This window comes from Eubalaena glacialis, chromosome X (assembly GCF_028564815.1).
Source record: "Eubalaena glacialis isolate mEubGla1 chromosome X, mEubGla1.1.hap2.+ XY, whole genome shotgun sequence".
In the NCBI taxonomy this organism is placed as follows: Eukaryota; Metazoa; Chordata; class Mammalia; order Artiodactyla; family Balaenidae; genus Eubalaena; species Eubalaena glacialis.
Genome location: NC_083736.1, coordinates 56,857,725 through 56,871,961, shown reverse-complemented (window position 1 = coordinate 56,871,961; position 14,237 = coordinate 56,857,725). Strand labels below are relative to the sequence as shown.

At 36.3% G+C, this 14,237-nt stretch overlaps 1 long non-coding RNA gene and 1 other non-coding gene across 2 annotated transcripts in view; one reads left to right on the top strand and one right to left on the bottom strand.

The window, feature by feature from the left end:
* The window catches only part of LOC133082521 (uncharacterized), a 238,941-nt gene extending 226,220 nt beyond the window's left edge, over nucleotides 1-12,721 (top strand). The window contains exon 3 of the long non-coding RNA XR_009698959.1: nucleotides 12,244-12,721. This is a non-coding gene — a long non-coding RNA (uncharacterized LOC133082521). The remainder of the gene's footprint in view (nucleotides 1-12,243) is intronic.
* Nucleotides 10,915-11,021, bottom strand: LOC133082856 (U6 spliceosomal RNA). The gene has a single exon (XR_009699072.1). It is a non-coding gene; the product is annotated as a U6 spliceosomal RNA (small nuclear RNA).
* Nucleotides 12,722-14,237: the final 1,516 nt, after the last annotated feature.

The window sequence follows — 14,237 nt, the reverse complement described above, 5'->3', positions numbered from 1 at the left end:
CTGTTTTACATAGCATTATTACTAAAAGTGGCTCCTGAATTTTATCAAATGTCTTTTCAGCGTCTATTGACAAAACAGTATAACTTTTTTTTTCCTTTAGTTTGTTGACTCGATGAATTAGAGTGGTAGATATTTGATGTTTTGAAACAAATTTGTGTTTCTGGAATAAATCCTACTTAGTCATGGTGTAATAATCATTTGATACATTGCTGGGTATTATTTACCAATATTTTATTTAGTATAATTGCGTTTACATTCCAAAGTGAAATTGTATTTTTCAAGTTTTGTTGTTAAAATTACACTAGCTTTAAAAAATGAAATTGTGAGTTTTCAATCATTTTTCTGTGTTCTGGAACAGTTTAAATAGCATTAGAATTATTTGTTCTTTAAAAATTAGCTAGTAGTGAGCTGTAAAAACAGTCTAATCCTGGTGACAATTTTGATGGTAGATCTTTAATCAGCTTTCTTATCTCTTCAATGGTAATTGGTTTATTCAAGCTTTCTATTAAAAAGGAATGTATATTCTCTGTGAAATACAAAATTTAAAGTTTTTTCTATTACCAAGCTTCTTGATTGTATTATTCAGATGCTTTATGTCCTTGCGTGTTGCACGTGCGTATGTCTTAGGTATGTTCAATTCTGAAAACATTGTAATAAAATCATCATCTATAACAGTTCTAAGTTCTCTTTGTATTTTATTTATTTTGAAAAATTAAAACATAATATGGAAAGCATGAAAGATATAAAAAACGTCCGTTTACCTTCACCCAAAATTAACAAATGTTGGCATATTTGCAAAATATAACATCTCCGTCCATTGCAGAGGCATACACTATCATGAATTTAATGCGAATCTTCTCTATGCTTCATATATTTACTGAAAATATAAACATAGTTGATAATAGTATTGATTTTTTGGCTTTAAAAAAATTTCAACATGAAATTTTTATATTTTATATAAACTTTATATCGTGAAATTTCTTTTAGTTTTTATTGTAGGGAATCTTCTTTGTTTTTGAATTGGGATATGGATTGCAACAACAACAAAAACCCAATAACACTGACTTTAGAATGCAAGTTGCTGTTCTAGGTACTTTTACCACTCCTAACACTCAGGGAGGCTTCACCCTAGCCACAGTATTGGCAACTGAATGAAAAAGACAAAATTTCAGCTCTCAAGAAGATTTTATCCTGGCTGTAGTGAGACAGATATCTACCACCAACCCCTGACCTCAAGACTAGAAATAGACCTTATGTTTTCCCATAATTTTGGAGTTATCCCACTTTCTGACACTCGGATTAGGACTAGCGCCAATCCTGGCACTTCTTTTTTTTTTTTTTTAACATCTTTACTGGAGTAGAATTGCTTTACAATATTGTGTTAGTTGCTGCTGTATAACAAAGTGAATCAGCTATACGTATACATATATCGCCATATCACCTCCCTCTTGCATCTCACTCCCATCCTCCGTATAACACCCCTCTAGGTGATCACAAAGCACCGAGCTGATTTCCCTGTGCTATGCAGCTGCTTCCCACTAGCTATCTATTTTACATTTGGTAGTGTATATATATCCAAGCCATTCTCTCACTTCGTCACAGCTTACCCTTCCCCCTCCCCATGTCCTCAACTCCATTCTCTACATCTGCATCTTTATTCTGGTCCTGTCCCTAGATTCTTCAGAAACTTTTTTTTTTTTTAGACTCCATGTATATGTGTTAGCATACAGTGTTTGTTTTTCTCTTTCTGACTTACTTCACTCTGTATGGTGGACTCTAGGTCCATCCACCTCACTGCAAATAACTCAATTTCGTTTCTTTTTATGTCTGAGTAATATTACATTGTATATATGTGCCACATTTTCTTTATCCATTCACCTGTCGAAGGACACTTACGTTGCTTCCATGTCCTGGCTATTGTAAATAGAGCTGCAATGAACATTGTGGTACATGACTCTTTTTGAATTGTGGCTTTCTCAGGGTATATGCCCAGTAGTGGGATTGCTGGGTCGTATGGTAGTTCTCTTTTTAGTTTTTTAAGGAACCTCCATACTGTTCTCCACAGTGGCTGTATCAATTTACATTCCCACCAACAGTGCAAGAGGGTTCCCTTTTCTCCACACCCTCTCCAGCATTTATTGTTTCTACATTTTTTGATGATGGCCATTCTGACTGGTGTGAGGTAATACGTCATTGAAGTTTTGATTTGCATTTCTCTAATGATTAGTGATGTAGAGCATCCTTTCATGTGTTTGTTGGCAATCTGTATATCTTCTTTGGAGAAATGTCTATTTAGGTCTTCTGCCCATTTTTGGATTGAGTTGTTTGTTTTTTTAATATGGAGCTGCATGAGCTGCTTGTAAATATTGGAGATTAATCCCTTTTCAGTTGCTTCATTTGCAAATATTTTCTCCCATTCTGAGAGTTGTCTTTTGGTCTTGTTTATGGTTTCCTTTGCTGTGCAAAAGCTTTTAAGTTTCATTAGGTCCCATTTCTTTATTTTTGTTTTTATTTCCATTTTTCTAGGAGATGGGTCAAAAAGGATCTTCCTGTGATTTATGTCATAGAGTGTTCTGCCTATCTTTTCCTGTAAGAGTTTTATACTGTCTCACCTTACATTTAGGCCTTTAATCCATCTTCAGTTTATTTTTGTGTATGGTGTTAGGCAGTGTTCTAAGTTCATTCTTTTACATGTAGCTGTCCAGTTTTCCCAGCACCACTTATCAAAGAGGCTGTCTTTTCTCCATGGTATGTTCTTGTGTCTTTTATCAAAAATAAGGTGACAATATGTGCGTGGGCTTATCTCTGGGCTTTCTATCCTGTTCCATTGATCTATATTTCCGTATTTGTGCCAGTTCCATACTGTCTTAATTACTGTAGCTTTATAGTATAGTCTGAAGTCTGGGAGCCTGATTCTTCCAGCTCCATTTTTCGTTCTCAAGATTGCTTTGGCTACTCAGGGTCTTTTGTGTTTCCATACAAATTGTGAAATTTTTTGTTCTAGTTCTGTGAAAAATGCCATTGGTAGTTTGATAGGGATTGCATTGAATCTGTAGATTGCTTTGGGTAATATAATTATTTTCACAATGTTGATTCTTCCAGTCCAAGAACATGGTATACCTCTCCATCTGTTTTTATCGTCTTTAATTTCTTTCATCAGTGTCTTATAGTTTTCTGCATACAGGTCTTTTGTCTCCTTAGGTAGGTTTATTCCTAGATATTTTATTCTTTTCGTTGTAATGGTAAGTGGGAGTATTTCCTTAAATTCTCTTTCAGATTTTTCATCCTTAGTGTATAGGAATGCAAGAGATTTCTGTGCATTGATGTTGTATCCTGCCACTTTACCAAATTCATTGATTAGTTCTAGTAGTTTTCTGGTAGCAACTTTAGGATTCTCTATGTATAGGATCATGTCATCTGCAAACAGTGACAGCTTTACTTCTTCTTTTCCGATTTGGATTCCTTTTATTTCTTTTTCTTCTCTGATTGTTGTGGCTAACACTTCCAAAACTATGTTGAATAATAGTGGTGAGAGTGGACCACCTTGTCTTGTTCCTGATCTTAGAGGAAATGGTTTTACTCTTTCACCATTGAGAACGATGTTGACTGTGGGTTTGTCATATATGTCCTTTATTATGTTGAGATAAGTTCCCTCTATGCCTGCTTTCTGGAGGGTTTTTATCATAAATGGGTCTTGAATTTTGCCAAAAGCTTTTTCTGCATGGATTGAGATGATCATATGGTTTTTCTCCTTCAATTTGTTAATATGGTGTATCACGTTGATTGATTTGCATATATTGAAGAAGCCTTGCATTCCTGGGATAAACCCCACTTGATCATAGTGTATGATCCTTTTAATGTGCTGTAGGATTCTGTTTGCTAGTGTTTTGTTGAGGATTTTTGTATCTCTGTTCATCAGTGAAATTGGCCTGTAGTTTTCTTTCTTTGTGACATCTTTGTCTGGCTTTGGTATCAGAGTGATGGTGGCCTCGTAGAATGAGTTTGGGAGTGTTCCTCCCTCTGCTATATTTTGGAAGAGTTTGAGAAGGATAGATGTTAGCTCGTCTCTCAATGTTTGATAGAATTCACCTGTGAAACCATCTAGTCCTGGGCTTTTGTTTGTTGGAACATTTCTAATCACAGTCTCAATTTCAGTGCTTGTGATTGGTCTGTTTGTATTTTCTATTTCTTCCTTATTCAGTCTCAGAAGGTTGTGCTTTTCTAAGAATTTGTCGATTTCTTCCAGGTTTTCCATTCTATTGGCATATAGTTGCTTGTACTAATCTCTCATGATCCTTTGTATTTCTGGAGTGTCAGTTGTTACTTCTCCTTTTTCATTTCTAATTCTATTAATTCGAGTCTTCTCTCTTTTGTTCTTGATGAGTCTGGCTAATGGTTTAGGAATTTTTTTAATCTCTAAGAACCAGCTTTTAGTTTTATTGATCTTTACTATTGTTTCCTTCATTTATTTCTGATCTGATCTTTATGATTTCTTTTCTTCTGCTAACTTTGGGTTTATTTTTTTTCTTCTTTCTCTAATTGGTACAAGTGTAAGGTTAGGTTGTTTATTTGAGACGTTTCTTGTTTCTTGAGGTAGGAGTGTATTGCTATAATCTTCCCTCTTAGAACTGCTTTTGCTGCATCTGATAGGTTTTGGGTTATCGTGTTTTTATTGTCATTTGTTTCATGGTATTTTTTGTTTTCCTCATTGATTTGTTCAGTGATCTCTTGGTTATTAAGTAGTGTATTGTTAGCCTCCATGTGTTTGTATTTTTTACAGATTTTTTCCTGTAATTGATATCTAATTTCAAAGCATTGTTGTGGGAAAAGATACTTGATACAATTTCAAATTTCTTAAATTTACCAATGCTTGATTTGTGACCCAAGATATGATCTACCCTGGAGAATGTTCCATGAGTACTTGAGAAGAAAGTGTATTTTGTTGTTTTTGGATGGGATGTCCTATAAATATCAATTAAGTCTATCTGTTTTAATGTATCATTTAAAGCTTGTGTTTCCTTATTTATTTTCATTTTGGATGAACTGTCCATTGTTGAAAGTGAGGTTTTAGAGTCCCCTACAATGATTGTGTTACTGTCAATTTCCCCTTTCATGGCTGTTAGCATTTGCGTTATGTATTGAGGTGCTCCTATGTTGGGTGCATAAATATTTACAGTTGTTATATCTTCTTCTTGGATTTTTCCCTTGGTCATTACGTAGTGTCCTTCTTTGTCTCTTGTAATAGTCTTTATTTTAAAGTCTATTTTGTCTGATATGAGAATTGCTACTCAGCTTTCTTTTGATTTCCATTTGCATGGAATATCTTTTTCCATCCCTTCACTTTCAATCTGTATGTGTCCCTAGGTCTGAAGTGGGTCTCATGTAGACAGCATATATATGGGTCTTGTTTTTGTATCTATTCATCCTATGTCTTTTGTTTGGATCATTTAATCCATTTACATTTAAGGTATTTATCCATATGATTGTTCCTATTACCATTTTCTTAATTGTTTTGGGTTTGTTATTGTAGGTCTTTTCCTTCTCTTGTGTCTCCTGACTAGAGAAGTTCCTTTAGCATTTGTTGTAAAGCTGGTTTGGTGGTGCTGAATTCTCTTCGCTCTTGCTGGTCTTTAAAGATTTTAATTTCTCCATCGACTCTGGATGAGATCTTTGCTTGGTAGAGTAATCTTGGTTGTAGGCTTTTCCCTTTCATCACTTTAAATATGTCTGCCACTCCCTCCTGGCTTGCAGTGTTTCTGCTGAGAGATCAGCTGTTAATGTCATTGGGATTCCCTTGTATGTTATTTGTTGCTTTTCCATTGCTGCTCTTAATATTTCTTCTTTGTATTTAATTTTTGATAGTTTGATTAATATGTGTCTTGGCGTGTTTCTCCTTGGATGTATTCTTTTTTTTTCTTCACACACACACACTGTATTTTATTTTTACAAGAGATAAATAGACTGACACCAAGCATCCTTGGACGTATTCTGTATTGGACTCTGTGTGCTTCCTGGACTTGATTGACTATTTCCTTTCCCATAATAGGGAAGTTTTCAACTATAATCTCTTCAAATATTTTCTCAGTCCCTTTCTTTTTCTCTTCTTCTTCTGGGAAGAGAATAATTGTAATTCTAATAATTCTAATTCTAATGTTGGTGTGTTTAATGTTGTCCCAGAGGTCTCTGAGACTGTCCTTAATTATTTTCATTCTTTTTTCTTTATTCTTCTCTGTAATGGTTATTTCCACTATTTTATCTTCCAGGTCACTTATCCGTTCTTCTGCCTCAGTTTTTCTGCTATTGATCCCTTCTAGAGAATTTTTAATTTCATTTTTTTTGTTGTTCATCATTGTTTGTTTGCTCTTTAGTTCTTCTAGGTCCTTGTTAAACGTTTCTTGTATTTTCTCCATTCTATTTACAAGATTTTGGATCATCTTTACTCTCATTACTCTGAATTTTTTTTCAGGTAGACTGCTGATTTCCTCTTGATTTGTTTTTTTCTGGTGGTTTTTACCTTGCTCCTTCATCTGCTGTGTGTTTCTCTGTCTTCTCATTTTGCTTAACTTACTGTTTTTGGGGTCTCCTTTTCGCAGGCTGCAGGTTCATAGTTCCCGTTGTTTTTGGTGTGTGCCTCCAGTGGCTAAGCTTCGTTCAGTTCATTGTGTGGGGTTCCTGGTGGAGGGGACTGATGCCTGTCTTCTGGTAGATGAGACTGGATCTTGTCTTTCTGGTGGGCAGGACCACATCTGGTGGTGTGTTTTGTGGTGTCTGTGACCTTATTGTGATTTTAGGCCCCCTCTCTGCTAATGGGTGGGGTTGTGTTCCTGTCTTGCTACTTGTTTGGCATAGGTGTCCAGGACTGTAGCTTGCTCGTCGTTGAGTGGGGCGGGGTCTTAGCATTGAGATGGAGAGCTCTGGGAGAGCTTTCACCATTTGAAAGTACATGGAGCCTGGGCGTTTCCTTTAGACAAATGTCCTGAAATTGGCTCTCCCACTTCAGAGGCACAGGCCTGATACCTGGCCAGAGCACCAAGACCCTGTTATCCACACGGCCAAGTACATGGGGAGTTTTTTGCCTTTTGGGAAGTCTGAGGTCTTTTTCCAGCATTCTGTTGGTGTTCTGTAGTAGTTGTTCCACATGTAGATGTATTTCTGATGTATCTGTGGGGAGGAAGTTTATCTCCATGTCTTACTCCTCCGCCATCTTGAAGGTCTCCCCAGCTGACTGATTTTTAACAAGGTGCAAAAGCAATTTAACGATGGAAAGAGAGTCTTTTCAACAAACGATACTGGAACAACTGCGGCAGTCTCTGTGAGTGCATGAAGATTCCCGTAGCCCAAAGCCAACAGCCACCGCTTTGTCTCCACCTGTCCGGCTCCAAGGAGGAAATGGGCAACCCTGGCCCTGTTTTAAGAGTTTGAAACATAGCAGTGGACAAAACAAAATCTTTCTTTAACACATGGTCTTTTATCTTTCAAGTAACATTCAGTCCAATAACAAAGATATAAGGTGGGTATAAAATGTTACATAAGAACATAAAAAAAGTGTGATAAATATCATTAAAGTGTTAGAGGGATGAATATGTACTATATGACAAACTGTATAGTTTGTCTTTAGACAACAACAAAAAATACAACTATATATAAATTTTAGGTATATGATAATGCCTCCTAGTCCTTGCTCTCTCACTAGGCCCCAAGTCCTGAACCAAGAATTATATTATTCCTTGATGACATTGGGCTTTTAACATACAGTAAGAGAGAGAGGCTCAGCCCTGGCCTAAAACCTGGAGATAGAACAGTAAACAATCTAAACAAAATCCCTGCTCTCTTAGAGCATATATCCTAATGGGAGGAGGAAGACAGCCACCACCACATTTATATCCCTGGCCTTTAGGCCTTATATTGTCTCATCGTGATTTGGAAATATCTCACAACTTTTTATTCAGACATAGCAAAGTTTCACTCTAGTTCTATCTCTGTTTTAGAGGTTAAGTGTACAGCAGTGAGCAAAATATGGAACTATGTTTCAGTAGGAGGAAGACAGAAAAAAAGATCAATGTAGAATTCTGTGTTCACCAACTATGCCTTTACCCCCTAAATTTCTGGACTCCTCGACTAGAACCAAGTTTCAGACTATTCCATGATAATATTGATATCATACCTGGTTGCTTTGAGTCAGAGGGAGGCTCAACCTTGACCAAGCAGTGAACAAAACTGCCAAAGTCTCTATTCTCTTGAAACTTACATTCATTCTATTGGGAAGAGCCAGACAGTCATCCCCTTCTCCTTGGACCACCAGTCTAGAATCAGGTCTTATATTGTTCCTTGGTGATATCAGAGTTCTCTCATATTCTTACACTAAATCAGAGGCAGGACCGCACAATGGTCATGACACTGTTTTAGGAGAGGAAAATAGCCAGAAACAAAATCCTTGCTCTCATAGTGCTTACAGCTTACATCATGCTGGGTGGAGATAGATTCCCATCTTCTTCCTCCCAACACACTTTATACATACGTCAGGCTGTGATGATTGCTTTGAAAAAAGGTAAAGCAGGGTAAGTAAAGTGACAGAATGGTGTCTTGGGCATGCTATTCTATATATATGGATAGAGAAGTCCTCTCAGAACAGACAACATTTGAGTAAACACCTGAATAAAGTGAGGGTGCAAACCATGTTGCTGATGCCTTCAGATATAATGTGCCAGGAGGTTTGTGATAGCAGCCTAGTGTGGCCAAATTGGAAGTGAGCAAGGAGGAGAATGAGAGGAGACGAGATCAGAGAGTTTGTCAAGGGCCAGATCCATGTACAAATCTTATGGACCACTGTAAAGCATTTGGAATTTATTCTCAGCGAGATAGGAGATCATTTGTTTTGAGCAAAAATATGAAAAGTGTCCTAGTTTCACTCATTAAATAATCTGATTTAAAATACCTCCTTCATCATCAAACAAGATCTCACTTGTGCTTTGTCTCCTTTGCTCCATTGGACTATGGGTCTTCTTTTCTCTTTGACATCCCTGGAGAACCCACCACTTCTACTGTATCCATGCCCTGGCTCTGCCAGCTTGCTAACTCTGACTCCCGGCTTCTTCAGATAAGGAGATTGAAGAGAGGTGAAGTCAAAATGAGTATTCAAGCTTGCATACCTCCAGAATTCCACCAGACAGTCTTGAATGATGTGGTAAAAATGTCAGAGACTGGAACAAAGGATTCTAGCTGAATGGTTGCAACAGAAATTCACACAGAAATTTGTAAGCTAATAATTTTTAGAAATGAATGTTAAGGAGCATTGTGAAGAAGAATTAATATTGCGGCTGATTAACTATGTAAGGAAAGACCTCTGGATTATGATTTATCTGTGGAGATAAGAGAGTTAAGGTGTGGGGTGGGGATGGGCAAGATTTTGAGAGCGTGAATTTAAAAGGAAAGAACACAGAATCAAAGGCTAAACTAGTAAATATAGGTGTAAAATGGTCTTCCGTTTATCTCTTTTAGTCTGTATCTGAACAGGCTCAAACCCTGAGAATGAGATGTAAAAGGTCTATATTGTCCATTGTTTGGACAAAATCTTTTTTATAAAGGTAGAAAAAAATCATCAATAAATTGGCTCATTATTTTACTGAACTAATTAATTCTGTTTCTGGATTTACTCATGACTGCTTAAACTATATTCAGGGCTTTTGAAAATGAAAAGAATTCATGTTTTCTTTCCTTCACTTATTTTCCACATCCACCCTTCATTAAGTATTCATAACATAAAGAATATAGGCTCGTTTTTAAAGACATCTTCTAAATTATTCCCAAAGAAAGCTACATACATATGTGTTTCTCACAAATCAGGCTTTCTGCTGTAGTTACTTTGATTAGTACTTGGTTACTTTATCTTTCATTTATTCATAGGATGAAACAAAATGTGCAAAACATTTTTCTAGAGGGTATGTTGGAATATCATGATGAATAACACATAGCCTTTTATCCTTCAAGTAGCCTTCAGACTAATAAGGTGTGTATAAAACTGTACAAAACAACGTAAAAGGAATGTGATAAGTATCATTAAAGTGTTAGAGGGGTGCATATACACCATGTGAATTCAGGTGTATTAGTGTATAGTCAGGGTTCTCCAGAGAAACAAAACCAATAAGATTCATTCATTCATTCATTCATTCATTGTAAGAATTATCTCATGTGATTATAGAGGCCAAGAAGTCCCATGACGTCTTTCTTGGTTGTAGAAGGTTCAGATGCAACAATAATTCATGTTAGACAATTCATGTTAGAAGGAATATCTTGAATTGACCCCTAGAAATTTCACTGAAGTAGAAGGCTCCTGAATTTTAGTTGGATTTATTTCTCACGCTCTAACATGCAAATGTCTTACTAATGAATATAGAAAAGTTGCTACTTCTTGATCACTAGGTCCAATCAGCATAATGTCATCAATGTAATGGATTAGTGTGATATTCTGTGGCAGGAAAAGGTGAACAAGGTCCCAGTGAACAAAATTATGACATAGGGATGGAGAGTTGTCATACCGTCTCAGGTAGGACAATGAAGGTGTATTGCTGGCCTTACTAGTTGAAAGCAAACTACTTCTGGAGGACCATATGGACAAGAATGGAGGAAAAAATCATTTATTTGATCAATAGATACACACCAAGTATCAAGGATTATGTTAACTTGCTCAAACAATGAAACCACATCTGGTACATGAGCTTCAATTGGAGTCACCACCTACTTAAGCTTATGATAATCCACTAAAATTCTTCAAGATCTGTCTTCTGCACAGGCCAAATAGGAGAGTTGAATGGGCATGTGCTAGGAATCACTACTCCTGCACATATTAAGTCCTTGATAGTGGCACTAATCTTTGCAGTCCTTCCAAGAATGCAGTATTCCTCTTTTTTTTTTTTTTTTAATATGGAATGCTTCATGAATCTGTGTGTCATCCTTGCGCAGGGGCCATGCTAATCTTCTCTGTATCGCTCCAATTCTAGTATATGTGCCGCCGAAGCGAGCACAAATATTCCTCTTAATTTACTAGTTTCTCAGTTAGAGGCAATTCTAATGGCTTCCACTTAGTCTTTCCACCTTTATATTCCTCATTCCACAGATCAGGAAACCTATGTGGGGATTCTGCCAACTGCTAAGTATGTCTATTCTAATAATGCATTCTGGAACTGGGGAAGTAATCAGGGAATGAGTTCAGGAACACACTGGGCCCATTGTTAGACAGATCTGAACTAAAACTCCATTGTTCACCTGACCTCCATTAGTGGTTCTTTTGGAGCGTAGTATACTTCCTCATGGGTCAAAATGTGTATCTCACTTTCAGGAGCCTGCTACCACTTGTGTCTAGTTGTTAGGCTAGAAGCAAAAGTGGGTGATGGAGGTGGATCCTTAGGAAAATCAGCATTGTCTTGCATGGCAACTATCTCAAAGGAGGTCATTGTCATTTCCTCAAGCCGTCCAAGTTAATCCTCTCAGATAGAGGTGGAAAGGCTTATTCTACTGTTGGTGGGGAGATCGATACCACAGGGGATGGGGATTCCCCTTCCACTGGGAATCAGGAGGTCACTTCCACTGAGATTGTATAGGCAACTTCCACTGGGAACAGGGAGGCCTCTTCCACTAGCAATAAAAATTCATCAGGATTTAAAGGTTCAATGTCTCCAGCTTCATGAGGATCTTCCCACACATTCCAATCTCAATTTACAAGATACTATTATTTCCCAGTATATGACCTCACTTTAACAGTAGACAAGGCTGGGAGTTCAACTAACACTCTAATTTAGCCAATACAAGATGAAGTTCTGCACATAATTTTCAACAATTTCAGCCCTCTGACTACAGGAAATAAGGGACTCCTTCAGGGTACACATAGAAGATCTTAGGTTGTTATGCACCTCTTGAACTGAAATTTGAGTCCCTGAGCTCATTCTTTTCTTTCACCACTTTATCTATAAGCATTAGGGGTAGTCAGTTTTCTAAAAATGTTTGAAAGCATCATATATATTATCTCATTATCTTATTTAAATATAATCAGATTAGAGAGTCAATTCTAGAAACCCCAGAACAGTTTCAGAAAACTCATATTAAAATTATTTTACTCTTTAACCATTCTCTGTACCAAAATCTATTTTACTCAGAGATCTCCAGAGGAAAAAAACCCAATAAGACATTTATTTGTTTATCTATTTATTTATTCATTCATTCATTTATTCATTTATTTATTTATTATAGGAATTGTTTAAAGTGATTACAGAGGCCGAGAAGTCCCACAATCTACTGTCTACAATATAGAGACCCAGGAAAGCCAGTGGTATAATTCAGTCTGAGTCTGAAGACCAGAGAACCAGGGAGCCAGAGGTTTAAGTCACAGACCGAGTTTTAAGGCCTGAAAACGAAGAGCATCAATGTCTGATGGGGAGAAGATGGATGTCCCAGCTCAGGCAGAGAGAACAAATTTGCCCATCCTCTTCCTCATTGTTCTACTCAGGACCTCAATAGATTGGATGTTTCCCAACAGCATTGATGATGGTGATCTTCATTACTCAGTCTAGCAATTCAAATGCTAATCTCTTCCATAAATACCCACAAAGATCCACCCAGAAATAATGTTTTACCAGATATCTGGGCATCCCTTAGCCCAGTCAAGTTGACACGTTAAAATTAATCATAACAGCAAGTAAAGGAGTTTCTCATTGATGCTTGCATAGTCCTGACATGGCAAATTATATATACTTTTTAGAAATGTATAATTACATATATTATAAAGCATAGATCTTCAGTGTATAACTCCCTGACTTTCAACACATGCATATACCCATGTAACCTGTAACACTATCAATATTTCCATAATTTCAGAAAGTTCCCTGATGTCTAGTCATAATCAATTACATGCCATCATCTGACCAGCCCCTTTTCTGATCTTTTTCCACCACAGATTAATTTTGCCAGTTTTAGAACTTATATAAATGGAATGATACATATATAGTATAGTATTGAGTCTGGCTTGTTTCACTGAGCATTTCTGTTTTTGAAATTTATGTATGTTGAAGCAGATATCAGTAATTTGTTCCTTTTGATTTTATAATATCCCATTGTATAAATATATCACAATTTGTTTATCCATTTCCCATTACTGGATATTTATATTGTTTCAAGTTTTCATTAGGTATAAGCACACCTAAGCCCTAAGGATAAGAAGCTATGAACTTTTCTGTACAAGTATTTATGTAGTCATATTTTTTCATGGGTAAATGTATAGGTGTTTAATGGCTATGTTGTATTGTAAATGTATGTTTAACATTTTAAGCACTGACACACTGTTTTCCAAAGTACTTTTACAATTTTATACATATACTAGCCAAGTCTGAGAGTTCCAGTTGCTCTATATCCTTGTCAGTCGTTAATTTTAAGCATAACAGTGGATATGTAGTTGTGTCTTTTTTTTTTTTTTTTGGAAAGATTAAAGTTTTTTAGTTGCAGTAAAAAAATATGTATCACAAAATTTGCCATTCTAACCATTTTTATGTACAATTCAATGACATGAATTACACAATTCACACAATTATGCAGCCTTCACCACTATCTGTCTCCAAAATTTTTATCATCCCCAAACAGAAATTCTGTAACCACTCAACAATAACACCCTATTATCCCCTCTCCCCAGCCCCTGGTAAGCTCTAACATACTTTCTGTCTCTATGAATTTTCCTATTCTAGATATTTCATAAAAGTGGAATCATACAATATTTGTCCTTTATAGTCTGGTTAGCTTCACTTAGCACGTTTATAAGGGTGATATATGTATCAGAACTTCATTCCCATTTATGGTTAAGTAATATCCTATTATATATATATATATACACATACAACATTTTGTTTATCCATTTATTTGTTGATGGACCTTGGGTTAGTTCTACCTTTTGATTCCTGTGAATAATGCTGCAATGAATATTTATATACAAGTATCTGTTTTTAATTCCTCTGAGTATTATACATAGGAGTGGATGGCTAGGTCAAACATTTCCATAGTGGCTGTATCCTTTTACACCCTCACCAGCAACATATGAAGATTGCAATGTCTCCATGTTCTCATGAACACTTTTTTTTCTTTCTTTTAAATTACAGCCATCTTACTAAGTGTGAAAAGATTTTGTAAGTGTGAAACTTATTTTGGTTTTGGTTTGCATTTTGCTAATAACTAAGAATGTTGAACATTTATTCAGTGCT